The following is a 13,570-nucleotide window of genomic DNA, read 5'->3' on the forward strand; positions in this document are numbered from 1 at the left end:
GGCTAAAACAAAAGACTTTAACCACGACAGAGAATAGGAAAACGACGAACCTAAGTGGCTACCGTACAGCAGTTCCATCACCTTGTAGCCTAACCGAAGATCGTCCCAATCGTATCTTCCTCTGTTTTGTTGTGATGATTCGCGCACTGCTAAGTAAGGTTGCTAATGATTGTTTTGAGAACCTTCCTTTGCCTCTCTTATTTTTGTCGTCACATCCCACACCGCGCACCTTATTTTACTCCTGCCATGTGGTTTCCTATTTCGCGCTCAAGTTCCCCTGATGGAGCAGCGGCCGAATGCAGAGGAAAGGAAACGGGGCTTGACCGGTGGCTTCCTGATTGGCAGCTAATGATTCTGCGATCTTCTCCAGTTTCAATCAGAGTTCGGGAAGGCGTACCTATGTCTGTTGTTGTTATTATTTTATTGTTATGCTTGTTATTTGAAGGGTTAACGACGTGATGGGTTCATTTTAGGAAGTGGTATAAACTTGAAACCGGCAAACCAGTCGCTGATGATTGCGAATGGTGGAGTGACTGGAAGCCACCTGTCATTAAAATCAAAATAGTGCCCAGTACAAGAGGTATCAAGATTATCTTGCGAAAAAGATGCTGTGTGAGATGGGCTCAAGTAAGGAATGCTGTGCCATTGTAATAATGATACTCATGTGTAGGTAGATGTGCGCAAATCGCGAAAACAGTAAGTGGTGATTAGAAAGAGTAATATGATGTTAGCGAAAACCGGTATATCAAGCAATCTGTAATCATACAGTGTTTATTTTTTTATTCTTTCTGTAGTTTTTAAACAAGGTCGAATTAGTAAGTTTCTCGTATCACTACTATCATTTTATCACTTCTCTATGTTGCTCTTAGACCTCAACTTTTTAGTTTAAAGGGTATATGAAAATGAAGTAAATTTTTTGTAAGAAGTTATCTAAATGGCTGGCCGCTTCAAAACATTTTTTGCCACATGTTCTATGACAAGGCAACATAAGTTCCCTGCAAATTGTAGGCTACAATTCTTACTTGGAATATTTTTCTATACAACTCAAGGTTTCTGAGATATAATGCTTTGAATAAATCCTATGTCAAAATACGATACACAGTTTGCTAAGTCGAGTACAAAGTTTCCTTAGAATTCAAAATTGTCAATTAAATATTTGTGTATTTTCAGATCGTTTGGTATGGATTTGCTCAACAGAGTACTTACAATGGAAGTGTTTCGGGAAAACTGCTATAACTCCAACGAAAATTAGTATTGTTTTATAAACATATGCTTTCTTCAAAAACTTTACTACCAGCGAAGTTAAATTTTTTGCGATAAAAATATCGCTACACACCTTTAAAAAATTCAAAATTTTCTCATAGTTTTTGAATCTTTTCTTCAATCAGCAGCTATATATTTTTAACTCTCTTGATGATGCTGTTGAAATCAGCAGTGGTGGGCACCGCTAACTGAAAATCGACGCTAATCGTCAATCCTCTAACTGGAAAATTTAGCTCAATAATCGCTAAACGCTAAAACTCTATTAGCGGAATTTTCGCTAATAGCTAATTGCTAACGTATTAATCTGTAAATTGTCATATTTATGTTTATTGTTCATGAAAACAAACGAAAATAAGTACTTTTGAGTGCTATTTATAATAAGAGGTATCAAAGTTCACAAAAAGGTCATACTTTCTCAGTAAAGTATGTTCATCTTTCGAAGCAATTTAAGTACGTCATCAGCAGTTCACAGTTTTCCTCAATAGTTCTATCGTCGCTTTTCTACAAAATTTAGCGAATTGTCGATTAGTGTTTCGAAGGCCAAATTTTAGCGACGCTAACAGTTTCTACCATCGACAACAGTTTCGCTAACATCGCTAGACCGCTAACTAAATATTAGCATCGCTAATTAGCGATTAGCGAATTAGCGGAATGGTGCCGACCACTGAGAATCAGTAATTCAATCAAATAAATAAGTTGTAAAGTGACAAAAACCGCATTTTCACTGTCTCAAGTTGAAACGACCTTCAGCGTCAGCGGTGTCAATTTTCGATGAAAGTCCGGTCATTGAAAGAAATGAGATGTCTGATTTAATATCGAAATTATTTGGTTTGAGCCAATTCATTGCATGAAATCGATGAAATATATAAGCATCTACATTCTCAAGCACTTTAACATCGCTAAAGCAACACAGCGTGTGCGAAATCACAGAAATGCTGCTATCACCGGACCCTACCAACGCTAAAAACTATCGTCCCATCAGCCTATTATCGTGCATCTCGAAGTTATTCGAAAAGTTGATTCTTAGTCGCTTATTTGAAGTCCCAACTGACTAGAGTTACTCAGATCCTAAGGTGGAACAAGTCCGTTAGTAAAACATCTGCTATGGCATTGTTGGACATCGAAAAGGCGTTCGATAATGTCTGGCATGATGGCCTGGTGTTTAAGCTGCAGCGATTCAACTTCCCGATCTTCCTCGTGAAGATCATCAAGAATTATCTGTCGAATAGATCATTCCAGGTCTTCCTCAACAACATTCCCTCTGATACGTTTAACATAGATGCTGGGGTCCCACAGGGTAGCCTTCTTGGTCCCATCCTGTTCAACATATTTACCTCAGATGCTCCTCCCCTTCCGGGTGGTGGCATCCTGTCTATGTTTGCAGACGACACTGCCATTATCTACAAAGGTCGAGTGATTAGAGCTTTGACGCGTAGACTACAAGAGGGTCTGGATGTTTTGTCCGACTATTTTAACAGCTGGAAGATCTGCATAAATGCAGCTAAGACCCAGGCTATTATATTCCCGCATTCAAAATCAACTCGACTTGTTCCACCTGCCAATGTGAGAATCCATCTTAATAACACTTCCATCGAATGGTCGAGTGAGGTTGTCTATCTTGATCTCTCACTGGACCAAAACCTTCTATTTCGTTCACACGTAGAGAAAACTGTTACCAAGTGCAACATACTGACCAAATCCCTCTATCCTCTCATTAATAGAAAATCCACCCTTTCCCTCACCAACAAGCTTGCCGTTCACAAGCAAATAATTTTATCGGTCATAGAGTACGCTTTGCCTGTCTGGGAGGGCTGCGCTAAAACCCACCATCTTGAACTTCAGATTGTTCAGAATAAAATATTACGTATGATCCTAGACACCCGTCCGAGAACACGAAACTCTGAGATCCATCGCCAGGCTGGTCTTCAGGTGCTGGACGAACGGAGAACAACATCGTTGACTAGGTTCAGAGAGTCCTGCACCAGGTCACCTCACCAGATCATTCGTGAGCTGGTACCTTAGTTTTAAGTTAATTTTGAGTTAGTTATTAGTAGTTAAATAGGTTATAAAAATTTATTTTTCAATTAAAAACAAGTCCTATAAAGGAAAAACTGTAAAATTCTACACAAATAATGAAAAACTATAGAAATAAGCAACCAGCAAACCTCAAAACAAAGATGCAGAGCCTTTAAAGGCTAAACAATTATTATGTAAACCATATGTAACCATATAAAAATATGAATAAATATACGTTGAGTTAAAAAAACCGTCAACTGATTGGAGCTGGAAGTCTCTATAATTCTCAGCTCGTTCGTTGAAAGTTGAAATTTAAAGATTTCAATTTCAACTGAAAATCCTTTCATGACAGTGAAGGTTTGCAGCGATCGCAGTATAAGGTGTTCATGAAAAATTGTATTCCTAAGCTCTTTCTTCGTTAGGTTTTCAAGATAATGAAATACTTTGGCACTACCACAGGGATAACCTAGTGTGGGTAGGCATGACAAATGAAATTGATGGAAATTTTCGAGATTTCCAGTAAATAACAGTTTAACTGGTTTTTTGGACATTGCATGCCTGAAGGACATTGGGCAGAAGTGTCACTGTGACAGGAATGTTTGTCTTTTGTGGCTGGCCCAATTACTTTACACAGATTAATAGATGCGCGAACTTATTGATAGAGCAACACGGATTTTTAACGAAGAAATCCGTTACCACGAATCTTGGCGAGTTCACTTCTTTAGTAACCGATTATATATGCAAGGGATTTCAAGTCGACTGTATTTACACAGATAAGAGCAAGGCATTTGATGCGGTTAAGACGGACAGCATTCTTCGATATTTGGTCGGAAGAGTTCAGTATGTTAAAATAAAAGGACACGCCTCTGCTTTGTTCACTATGAATTCGGGAGTACCTCAAGGAAGCCACTTAGGACCCCTGTTATTCGTACTCGTGATGAACAAGCTTCTAGAAAAATTGACCAATGCCATGATTCTGATTCATGCTGATGATGTGAAAATTTTCTTGCCCGTCAAAACAAATGACGATTGTCTTAAATTACAACTGGACTTGCAAAGTTTTGGACAATTCTGCTCGGAAAGTGGTCTAAACGTTAACGCTGAAAAATGTTCAGTTATGACGTATTCTCGTAAAGTATCTCCTATCGAGTTCAAATATCATTTCAATGGAACTGAGTTGCCACGTAAAGAAAAAGTTCGCGACCTAGGCGTTACATTTAACCGACAACTTTCGTTTAAAAATCATATTGACAATGTAGTTACAGACAGCTTGAAATTGTTTTCTCTTGTGAGACGATACGGACGGGATCTCAAAGACCCTTATTCTATATTCGCCATTTACAAAGCGCTAGTGCGGAGCAAGCTGGACTTTGCGAGCGTTGCTGGGCGCCCCCAATATGTAACACATATTCAACGAATTGAAGGAATTCAAAACTTTCGTGCGTTTTGCCTTACGGAACCTCAGATGCCTATCAAGAATTGTGTGCATTAGTTAATATTGATACAGTACCTTGCCGACATAGGATTGCTGACATAGTATTTTTCACCAATGTATTAGCAGGAAGGACTGATAGTCGAACCCTCTCGTTACGCTAAGGAATCCAAGAGTGTTTAACCCTCCGCAACGAGCTCGGAATTATTCCCAACATGAACCTACATGCCGTTTCATGCGATTATTAAATGAACTACAGCATATTGTTAACATCAACATGTCGCCTGCAATCTTAAAAACAGACTAAGTTTATATTTAAGAGGACAACTTCATGAGTGTTAATTGATAGTATTTTTGTTTTTAATTTATTGTATTTTAATATCAAATGTGGATAACGGGCCTAAGCCTATATGTCGTGGTTAGAGTGCCTGTAAATATATAGAGTGGCGACACTGTCAAAATTGGAATAAAAATTATCTGTCAGTGTCATTCCAATTGAGCAAACAACCTATTAAACACGTGTGGGGAAAAGAGAAAGGATGTTCAGTGTTACCAGTGTTACCAGCGTTACTTTGGATGACACGGCGCCACTCTAGTTACATATAGGCACTCTAGTCGTGGTAATCGCACAACCCTGAGAATGCGAGGAGAACGCTGGGATACGGACACAACGGCAGCTGTATGGCAACCTTGAGCGACAGAAACTGTCATTATACAAATAACACATCCGATAGCGTAAAACGTGTTATTATAGCCTCTTTTTTATTGGCAAATTAAAAGTGAAAATCTTTGATACCTAGAAAGACAAACGTAACTATACGATACTTTAATATTTTCTTTCATTCATAAAATAAATTTAATATTTGCTTTAGTTTTGGGCTGTCGAGATAATAATCGCTGCTGTGAGAGATATTTCGTCCGAACTAGGGTGGTTTACCGGTAATACCAAAACCGGTAAAACCGGTAAAACCGATATTTTTTTCAATACCAAAATACCGGTATTGGAGAGGCGTAAAAACCGGTATTTTCGGTATTTTTCTTTAAATTAAAAAAAAAAAACTTGTCAGAATAATAATAAATCATTGTAATGCTAAGGATTGCTACCCACTTAGGTAGGCGTTACAAATCACATGACGATGTATATAATAAATACAGAAGACAGAAATATTGAATATTAATTTACTCTTATCTATTTATCAATTTTTGTTATCTTTTTGCTTGTTCTGCATGGATTCAGACGATGTGTTTATGTGTATCGATAATATGTCAAAAAACTTCATATCAATAAAGCAAAACATTTATTTTTTGAGTGGAACAGCTAATCTCTTTACACACTCATACTCACGGATGCAACTCGTGGGTTTTGAACCAGTTTAACTACAAATTATGAAAATCAAACTAGGCAGTAATCACAATCATGTCAGCGAAAAAACGCAAGTCATTATTCAGTTTTGTGCTATTTAAAAGTGAAACTAAAAAAATAATAAATAAATATAAATTTGGATTAGGAATTTATTTTTTCTTGATTCAAAGTGTTTACAGGATGAAATAATCAACTAATAAAGAATTTCATCCTAAAAATTATTGTTCTTTGAAAAAGTGGAATTTAAACAGCTGTAGCATGGTCGAAGCTTCGTCGCCCATACCACAACGGGCTTTTATTAGCAACTAGCTGAATGTTCCCGGATTTGCTCGTGTTAAAATTTCTGCTTTTTCTATAATTTTCTATATTTTTATATATTTTTGACCAACCTCTCATTTCAAATTTATTTCTATTTCAGTTACAAACTTGTTCATTTGCCACATTTTTCGTTTCTCCATCAGGAGCTGAAATTAATAAAATAATTATAATAACGAATAATTTAAACGAACTGTTTAAAGAGCATCGAACAGAATAAAAAAGTTTTCACCTTAGATTCCTTCGGATTCATAAAAAGTAAATTCTGGTCTGATCGTCATTTCTTTTCATTTCTTTTTTTTCCTTCATTCATATACTCTTCTCAACAGTTTCAAATATTGTTTTTCTAAGAATTTTAAAGTTATTCACTAATTTGAAACTAAGTTTTGCGATGTGAATGCAAATTAAAACAAAAATTAATATGAGTTTCGAAATTATGTTCATCGTAATCATATCACTAGATTCATTCATTGAAGTTTTTCAAACACTGTTAAATTTATCCAGTGTTGTATGTGGAACATATACCACAAGAGATCAAAACAATGGTTGCAGAGGTCCAAATCACACAAAAAACTGGACCGTAATGAACCATAGGTACTCATAAATGCAAACACATAATTATGCAGCGACACGTCCATATATAGATGCAACCTGAGACGCTAAGCAAAAAATGAACTTCAAATCCAAATTTGTGTAGGTAACGTCTTCGGCAGTGATTTACTTCAGCAGGTTTTTGCATGAGACTGCGGCAGAAAACCGGCCGAAGAAAACTACTGCCGGAAACGTTCGACACCCTATATCTCAAATTATTTTTCAGTTTTATTTCAAACAGTACAGAAAGAATGACTTGCGTTTTTTCGCGGACAATCATAACTTCTCCAAACTATGATTTTAAGAATTTTATAGTAGGAAAAGTAGGTTCAAAGTACACGAGTCACCCCTAGTTTGTAATAACCCGAAAAAAATAAAAATACCGGTTTTACCGGTTTTTATTTTTATGAATACCGAAATACCGGTTTTTCAAAAAGTCGGTAATACCGACCACCCTAGTCCGAATACTATATATATTCCAGAAGATATAAAAAACCCTGCTATTTCTATTCATGTATTTAGTTCGTTTTAAATGGCGAATGTGGAGGTACCCAGAAATGGTTCAGGTCCAATGAATTGCTCAGCAGATCCTTGTCTTGCAAAGCTGTCGGCATGTTCATTTCTTCCGATTCTGCAGTGACCGGGTACCCAAAGTAACATAACTTTGCTGAGACGGGAAAGTTCCCTGAGTGTTGCAATCAGTGCTGATAAAAGTCATTTTCCCCAGCAAAACTCTTCGAAAATTACAGCCAATCATTTCCAATTTTCACTTCCAATGATCGCAGCCTTCTTTCAGATACACTAGATTTTCGTCCTAGTAACGTGCTGTTATACCCAGATGAAATAGATCGCGCGCATCGTTCACGGTTACGGAATAAAATTTGACGACAAATCCAACCAAATGATCTTCAATTTAAAGCGAAAAAGAAAAACAAACAGTGCACTCAACCAAAATAAACCTCACCGAAACACTTTTTCACTGACACTGACCGATGCCTTGACAATCTTCGTTAACTGATTTTGTTGTCTTGCTTTCATCGCATGAAATGTAATGAAGTGTTTTGACAGTTCACTTCCATGTAAAAAGCGGGAAGGGAGAACTCTGAAAGGATTGTAAAAAATAACGTTTATGGATGCTTTTTTTCATTTTCACTCAAGAGTGTCAACAAATATCAACCCTGGTTGCAATGCACTCCCAGACTAGTCTGAAAACACATGTGACAGACTTTGATGTTAGTTAGCAGCCTGATTGACTGAAAAGATTCCGATTTTGGCATGTCTATTGTTGCGCTTTAGACATATGGTAGCATGGATGTATATTGCGTATACCTTTGCTTGAAAGACGGTTGGCCACTTACCCAAAAGACCACTATCTCTATACCTGGTCCGTAGATCCCTGATCCGGCCTGGGATCCGATTTTTGAGCCATCCGTATAGAAACTCGTATAGCTTTCTTGCTCGGGTTTTGACAACCAGATTCTGTTTCAGCGTCCTGTTGGGTTGTTTGCTGGCATGATACGACCGTAATCCTTCACGCATACAGATTCGACGAACTGTAGTATGTGCTGCATTGAACCTTTTCGCCAAATTACAGAGGGAAACCCCAGGATTATTTCGGACTGTCCTGATGACCTTCGCTCGTAGTTTCCGTTTCAATGTTCCACTTCTACGTTTGGTTTGATTAGCGCGATTCATTGTGTCGCGATTCAAGTGTCCCGGTAACAATCCTGACGAAATTTTCACCACTAAGTGAACAAAGCTTCCAGATCAAAACGCTGTCATTAGTTTCTCGGTACGACAACTAGTGGTGCAGCGCCAAAGGAAACGACCAAATACTAAGTGGACCAAACTTTACTACCAGTGACCCTAATAGTGGAGAGAGAGACCTCCTCTCTGAGGATACCCTTTCACTGTTTCTACTGTGACAGACATATCTCCCGATGTAGCTGTGGATCTTCCTGCTCGAAAGCCAGAGGGGATTCACTACTGTCAAATTTCATATATGTCTGCGTTATCGCAGATCAACTCTGGTCCATAATGTTTGTAACTATGAACGATAATGGGGAAAAAATCACTACACAACACATTCATGAAAGTTTTCCGCGGTTTTTCGAGTTTTGATAAAAAACGTTTCAATTCTATAATATTTCACATCGATCAATTTCATGACCAAAAAGAAAAAAAAAACCAAAACAAACGCCATGTTGCCGAATATGTTGGTAACACGATGTTTGGCAGATAGATCCCCCCTGTAGAAAGCTCATTGAAGTATTGTCGTCGTCAGTTCAAGTCCCGGCTCGGGAAAGACTGTTAGTGTCAGTAGGCCCGCAATTGGGTTGTTTAGCTATATCATTTTTTATATCATCTGAAAGATCTGCATTTTCTAAATAAAACGTGATTTAAAACTGCTCGAAATCTGCTCGAATTCGCTACAATGACAGTTCGCCCATTACCAACTGTCGTTTTAGCGATTTAGAGCGAATTTTTATTCTTCATTTAAAAATCGAAGGATAATTATATGAAGTTTTAAAAAATCACGTTTCGCTTAGAAAATTACTCTTTTAGATGATATATAAAATCGGAAACCCGTGAATAGCCAAGGCTTCGCTTTTAGTATTCCCAGTCAACACCAAATCGTATATAAAAGAATTAGAATTATCGTAAATATATCTCAACGAAGTCAAAATCGTATATAGTGCTAATTATCATACGCAGAAGTTAGTTTTTAATCGTATATAATGCCGAATCCTGACTGATCTACGATTTTAAGCATATAATCGCAAGACAATATGAAATAAATCACCTTCAGTCGGATGTAATCTTATATCTATACTTATACCAATAAATTGCATACCTTTATTCCTCAGTACGTATATCGCCTCCAAATCAGTACATATATGCTGTTTTTGCGCATCTATTGCGAGTTTTTGTGATGCAAATGAGTACGGATATTTCAATCGGAACACGAATATACGTATGAAAATGACTGGGTTGTCAACTCCTTTATGTTGTAGAGCCGTATAAATTAATGTAAAGGAAATTATCGAAAGCGCTGTGTTTCAGTGACTTCTCGATCGTTCGTTACTAGGCAATCCAAAGCGGTTTTAGTAGATATACCCTGTTGATAAGTATATTGACGCTTATGTAAGGGTAAATCGCATAAAAATCGCTATGGATGTAATGATTCGTATGTTTCTCCATCAACTTGAAAAGAGTTGACTTTAGACCCATTCTGACTTCTACTGCCGCTCCAAGCATAGTAGTTTCATGTTCTATACAGACCATATTATACTGGACAAGAAACTGAACTGGTCTGCACAACTGGATTATGCCGCTAAGAAAGCGATCTCAGCGATTTGGGCCTGCAGAACTCTGTTCGGTAAGACCTGGGGACTGAAACCAGACTTGGCACTCTGGTCTTACAAGACCATTGCCCGACCAAGAATCACCTATGCTGCCCTAGTGTGGTGGCCTAAGGTGAACGAAGTGACTGCGCAAGCCAAACTCAAAAAAGTTCAAAGACTTGCATGTCTTTCGGTTACCAGCGCTATGCGAACAACTCCAATTGCAGCCATGGAAGCTATGCTTTGCCTACTACCTCTACATCTTCATGTGAAAAAGGAAGCAGTGCTTGGCGCTCTAAGGTTGCAAAGGAGGAAAACTATAGTTGAAGGGTACCAAATCGGCCACCTTCGCATACTTAGGGAGTTCAAACTAACTCCGCTACTAACTACAGTCTCCGACTGGATGGACGTTAGGACCAACATGGATATTCCATATAGAGTGATTGAAACAAACCGCTCTATGTGGAACAATAGAGGGCCTAATCTTCCACCTGGCATCGTCAGTTTTTATACCGATGGCTCGAATATGGGATCCCTAACGGGATCTGGTATATACGAACCCGGTATCAGGGAAACGTTTTCCCTGGGAAAATGGCCCACCGTTTTTAAGCAGAGGTATACTGCCGTTCTACCGATAGTTGTCCCATGTTTATAGCAAACTCCATAGAAACTGGGACAACTATGCGTAGAAGGGCAGTATATGCCATATGTATATGCGCAAAAATATGTCTGCAACGCAACTACAGACATGCGAAAATCGGTATATTCTCAGACAGTCAAGCAGCACTACTAGCACTTAAGTCCGTCAAATGCGCTTCCAAACTTGTTTGGGAATGCATTGAAACTCTACGGGAACTTTCCCGACAGAATTCAGTTTTTCTGTTTTGGGTTCCCGGACACTGCGGAGTCGAGGGTAATGAACACGCTGACTACCTAGCAAGACAGGGATCAGCTCAGCGGTTTATTGGCCCCGAGCCGTTTCTGGGTACGTCCATTTCCGCTATCAAAAGCGAACTACTAACTTGGGAAAGGCTAGAAATAGTATCCCAATGGCAACAGACACAGGGTTGTAGACAAGCTAAACAGTTTATCTATCCGAACCCTGGAACCGCCAGAAAGCTACTTAGTCTAAATCGTAGTGACCTACGGATAATCACGGGACTCCTTACCGGACACTGTCCCGCTTTTTATCATCTAAAGAAAATCGGTGTAGTGTTGAACGACACCTACCGATTCTGCAAATCTGAACCAGAGAGTTCAGAGCATTTGCTTTGCTTTTGCGAAGCTCTTGCTTCCTCTAGGAACAACTTCTTAGGAAGCTACCTTTTAACTCCCTACCAAGTGTGGAGCTCTAATCCCAAACAGGTAATTACTTTCATCAACTATGTTGTACCTAATTGGGGTACAGGTTTACAACAAAACAGTTCTACTCCATCAATGAGTACGAGCAATCCGTAAACCTGTACACAGCAATCGGGGCCCGCCCCAAAAGACAATCAGCAAGAATGTCGAATTGGCATTTCAGTACCCAGTGCCCTTCAGGCATGCAGATAAAAAAATACAGACCTTATGCACCCTGGGCTAATAATGTTTGGAACGGCAGTATAGGCCCGAAAGGTATGTTTTTTTTTGCTCGGTTTTAGTATAAATACCACCTTGACGTTACGCCAGCTGACCGGGATATATTCCAGAGTAAAGCTGGTTCGCAAATGACTGATGAGGTGAGACATGATGACTTCGTCCGATTTTTGCCGAAAGATTATTAGAATACCATCCGGTCCTGGTGACTTATTGAACTAAAAAGAGCATAGTGCTCAGTTGATAGAAGTCTCCGTGAACAGTCGACAAGCGAGAACTGCGAAGTCACATGACGTCATGCGTCTGGACCCGAGGCTATGTAGCTCTTCAACGTTCGAAATGTTCACAAGAACATCCAGCGTTTCTTTTGGTGTGACAGTCATACTTTCATCTCCATTTTTCAGTATGATCTTGCTTTGGATCTCTTTTTTGTTTTGCGTAGGTTAGCGTTGTATTTAGTGAGGGATGCTTCATAGGCATTCCAATTGGACGTGATTTAAGCCCTGTTAAACAAACGTCTAGCTTCCCAACGACGAAGTTGAGCGTTTCGTTCCACCAGGGCACATCACGACAGACTGTCCGTTTCATTAACGGACAGTTTGACGTAAACGCTTCCGTAAACCTGTATTGTAGGTTACTTGTTGCGATGTCCAGTTCAGCTGTCTAATAGCATAACTAGAAGTTTGCTCGTTCTCTACATTGCATGAACTAACATCGTTAGAAATAAGGTATTCAAGCAGGTACTCATGTCGTGTGTTGACATCCGAGCTGCCCCAGACTGGGTGGTGCGCGTTGGCGTCGCAGCCGACGATGAGTGGCTTGTTAAAGCTTCGGCAGTACCGCACAAGCGTTGTGACTTCGGATGGCGGTATGTCGTCCACGTCCCCCGGGAGGTAAACGGGGGCACGACTATCTCTTGCGTGCCGTTAGTCGTTGGGACATCCACCGCAATGGCAATCAAATCCCGTTGGATGAACTTTTTAATGGGAACAAATTTAATATTTCTGTTCAACAGAATTGCAGTGCCAGGATTTGACTGTTGATTGCAATAGATCAACTTACCGTTTGCGTTATTTAAGCCAATGATCCTGGTTTCGTGGACCCATGGTTCCTGGATCAGCGCTACGGATAGCTGATCCTTGGTGAATCTCCTGCAAAGAATGCTAGAGGCGCTCGTCGCGTGATAGAGATTCACCTGAACGCAGCGTATGTTCACGATGTTGACGACGCGTTTTTCATTGGATCTAGTTGAGTTTCGATTGGCGGACGGTTGCCATCTGTGATGCAGTGTTGAGTTGACCTCGTACCCTCAGCAATAGGCTCCCGTCGCAGCAGATGATAGGCGACAGAAGTGCGACTCTCACGTCAAGGCGGCGGTATGTGGCTCCGGGGGTCGTGTCTGGTCGAATGTGCATGCTTACTCCTCTTTCGATTTTTCGGCGGAACTTTCTTCGCTAACGCGAGAGTGTATAGAGCAGGTAGTAGCGGTGCACTCCCTGAGTGAATCTCCGAGCCTACCTTTCCTACCTTAGCACCAGAGCCTTTCGCGCCTGTGTTAGAGGACTTTTTGCCAACCTGCCGCATGCGTACTTGTAGTTCAGCAGAAAGCTCTGTGCCGTTATTAGGTTAGCAGACTGTTAGGCAAGCTCCACCATGTCAACAGTAACG

Source organism: Wyeomyia smithii, chromosome 2, assembly GCF_029784165.1.
Source record: "Wyeomyia smithii strain HCP4-BCI-WySm-NY-G18 chromosome 2, ASM2978416v1, whole genome shotgun sequence".
In the NCBI taxonomy this organism is placed as follows: domain Eukaryota; kingdom Metazoa; phylum Arthropoda; class Insecta; order Diptera; family Culicidae; genus Wyeomyia; species Wyeomyia smithii.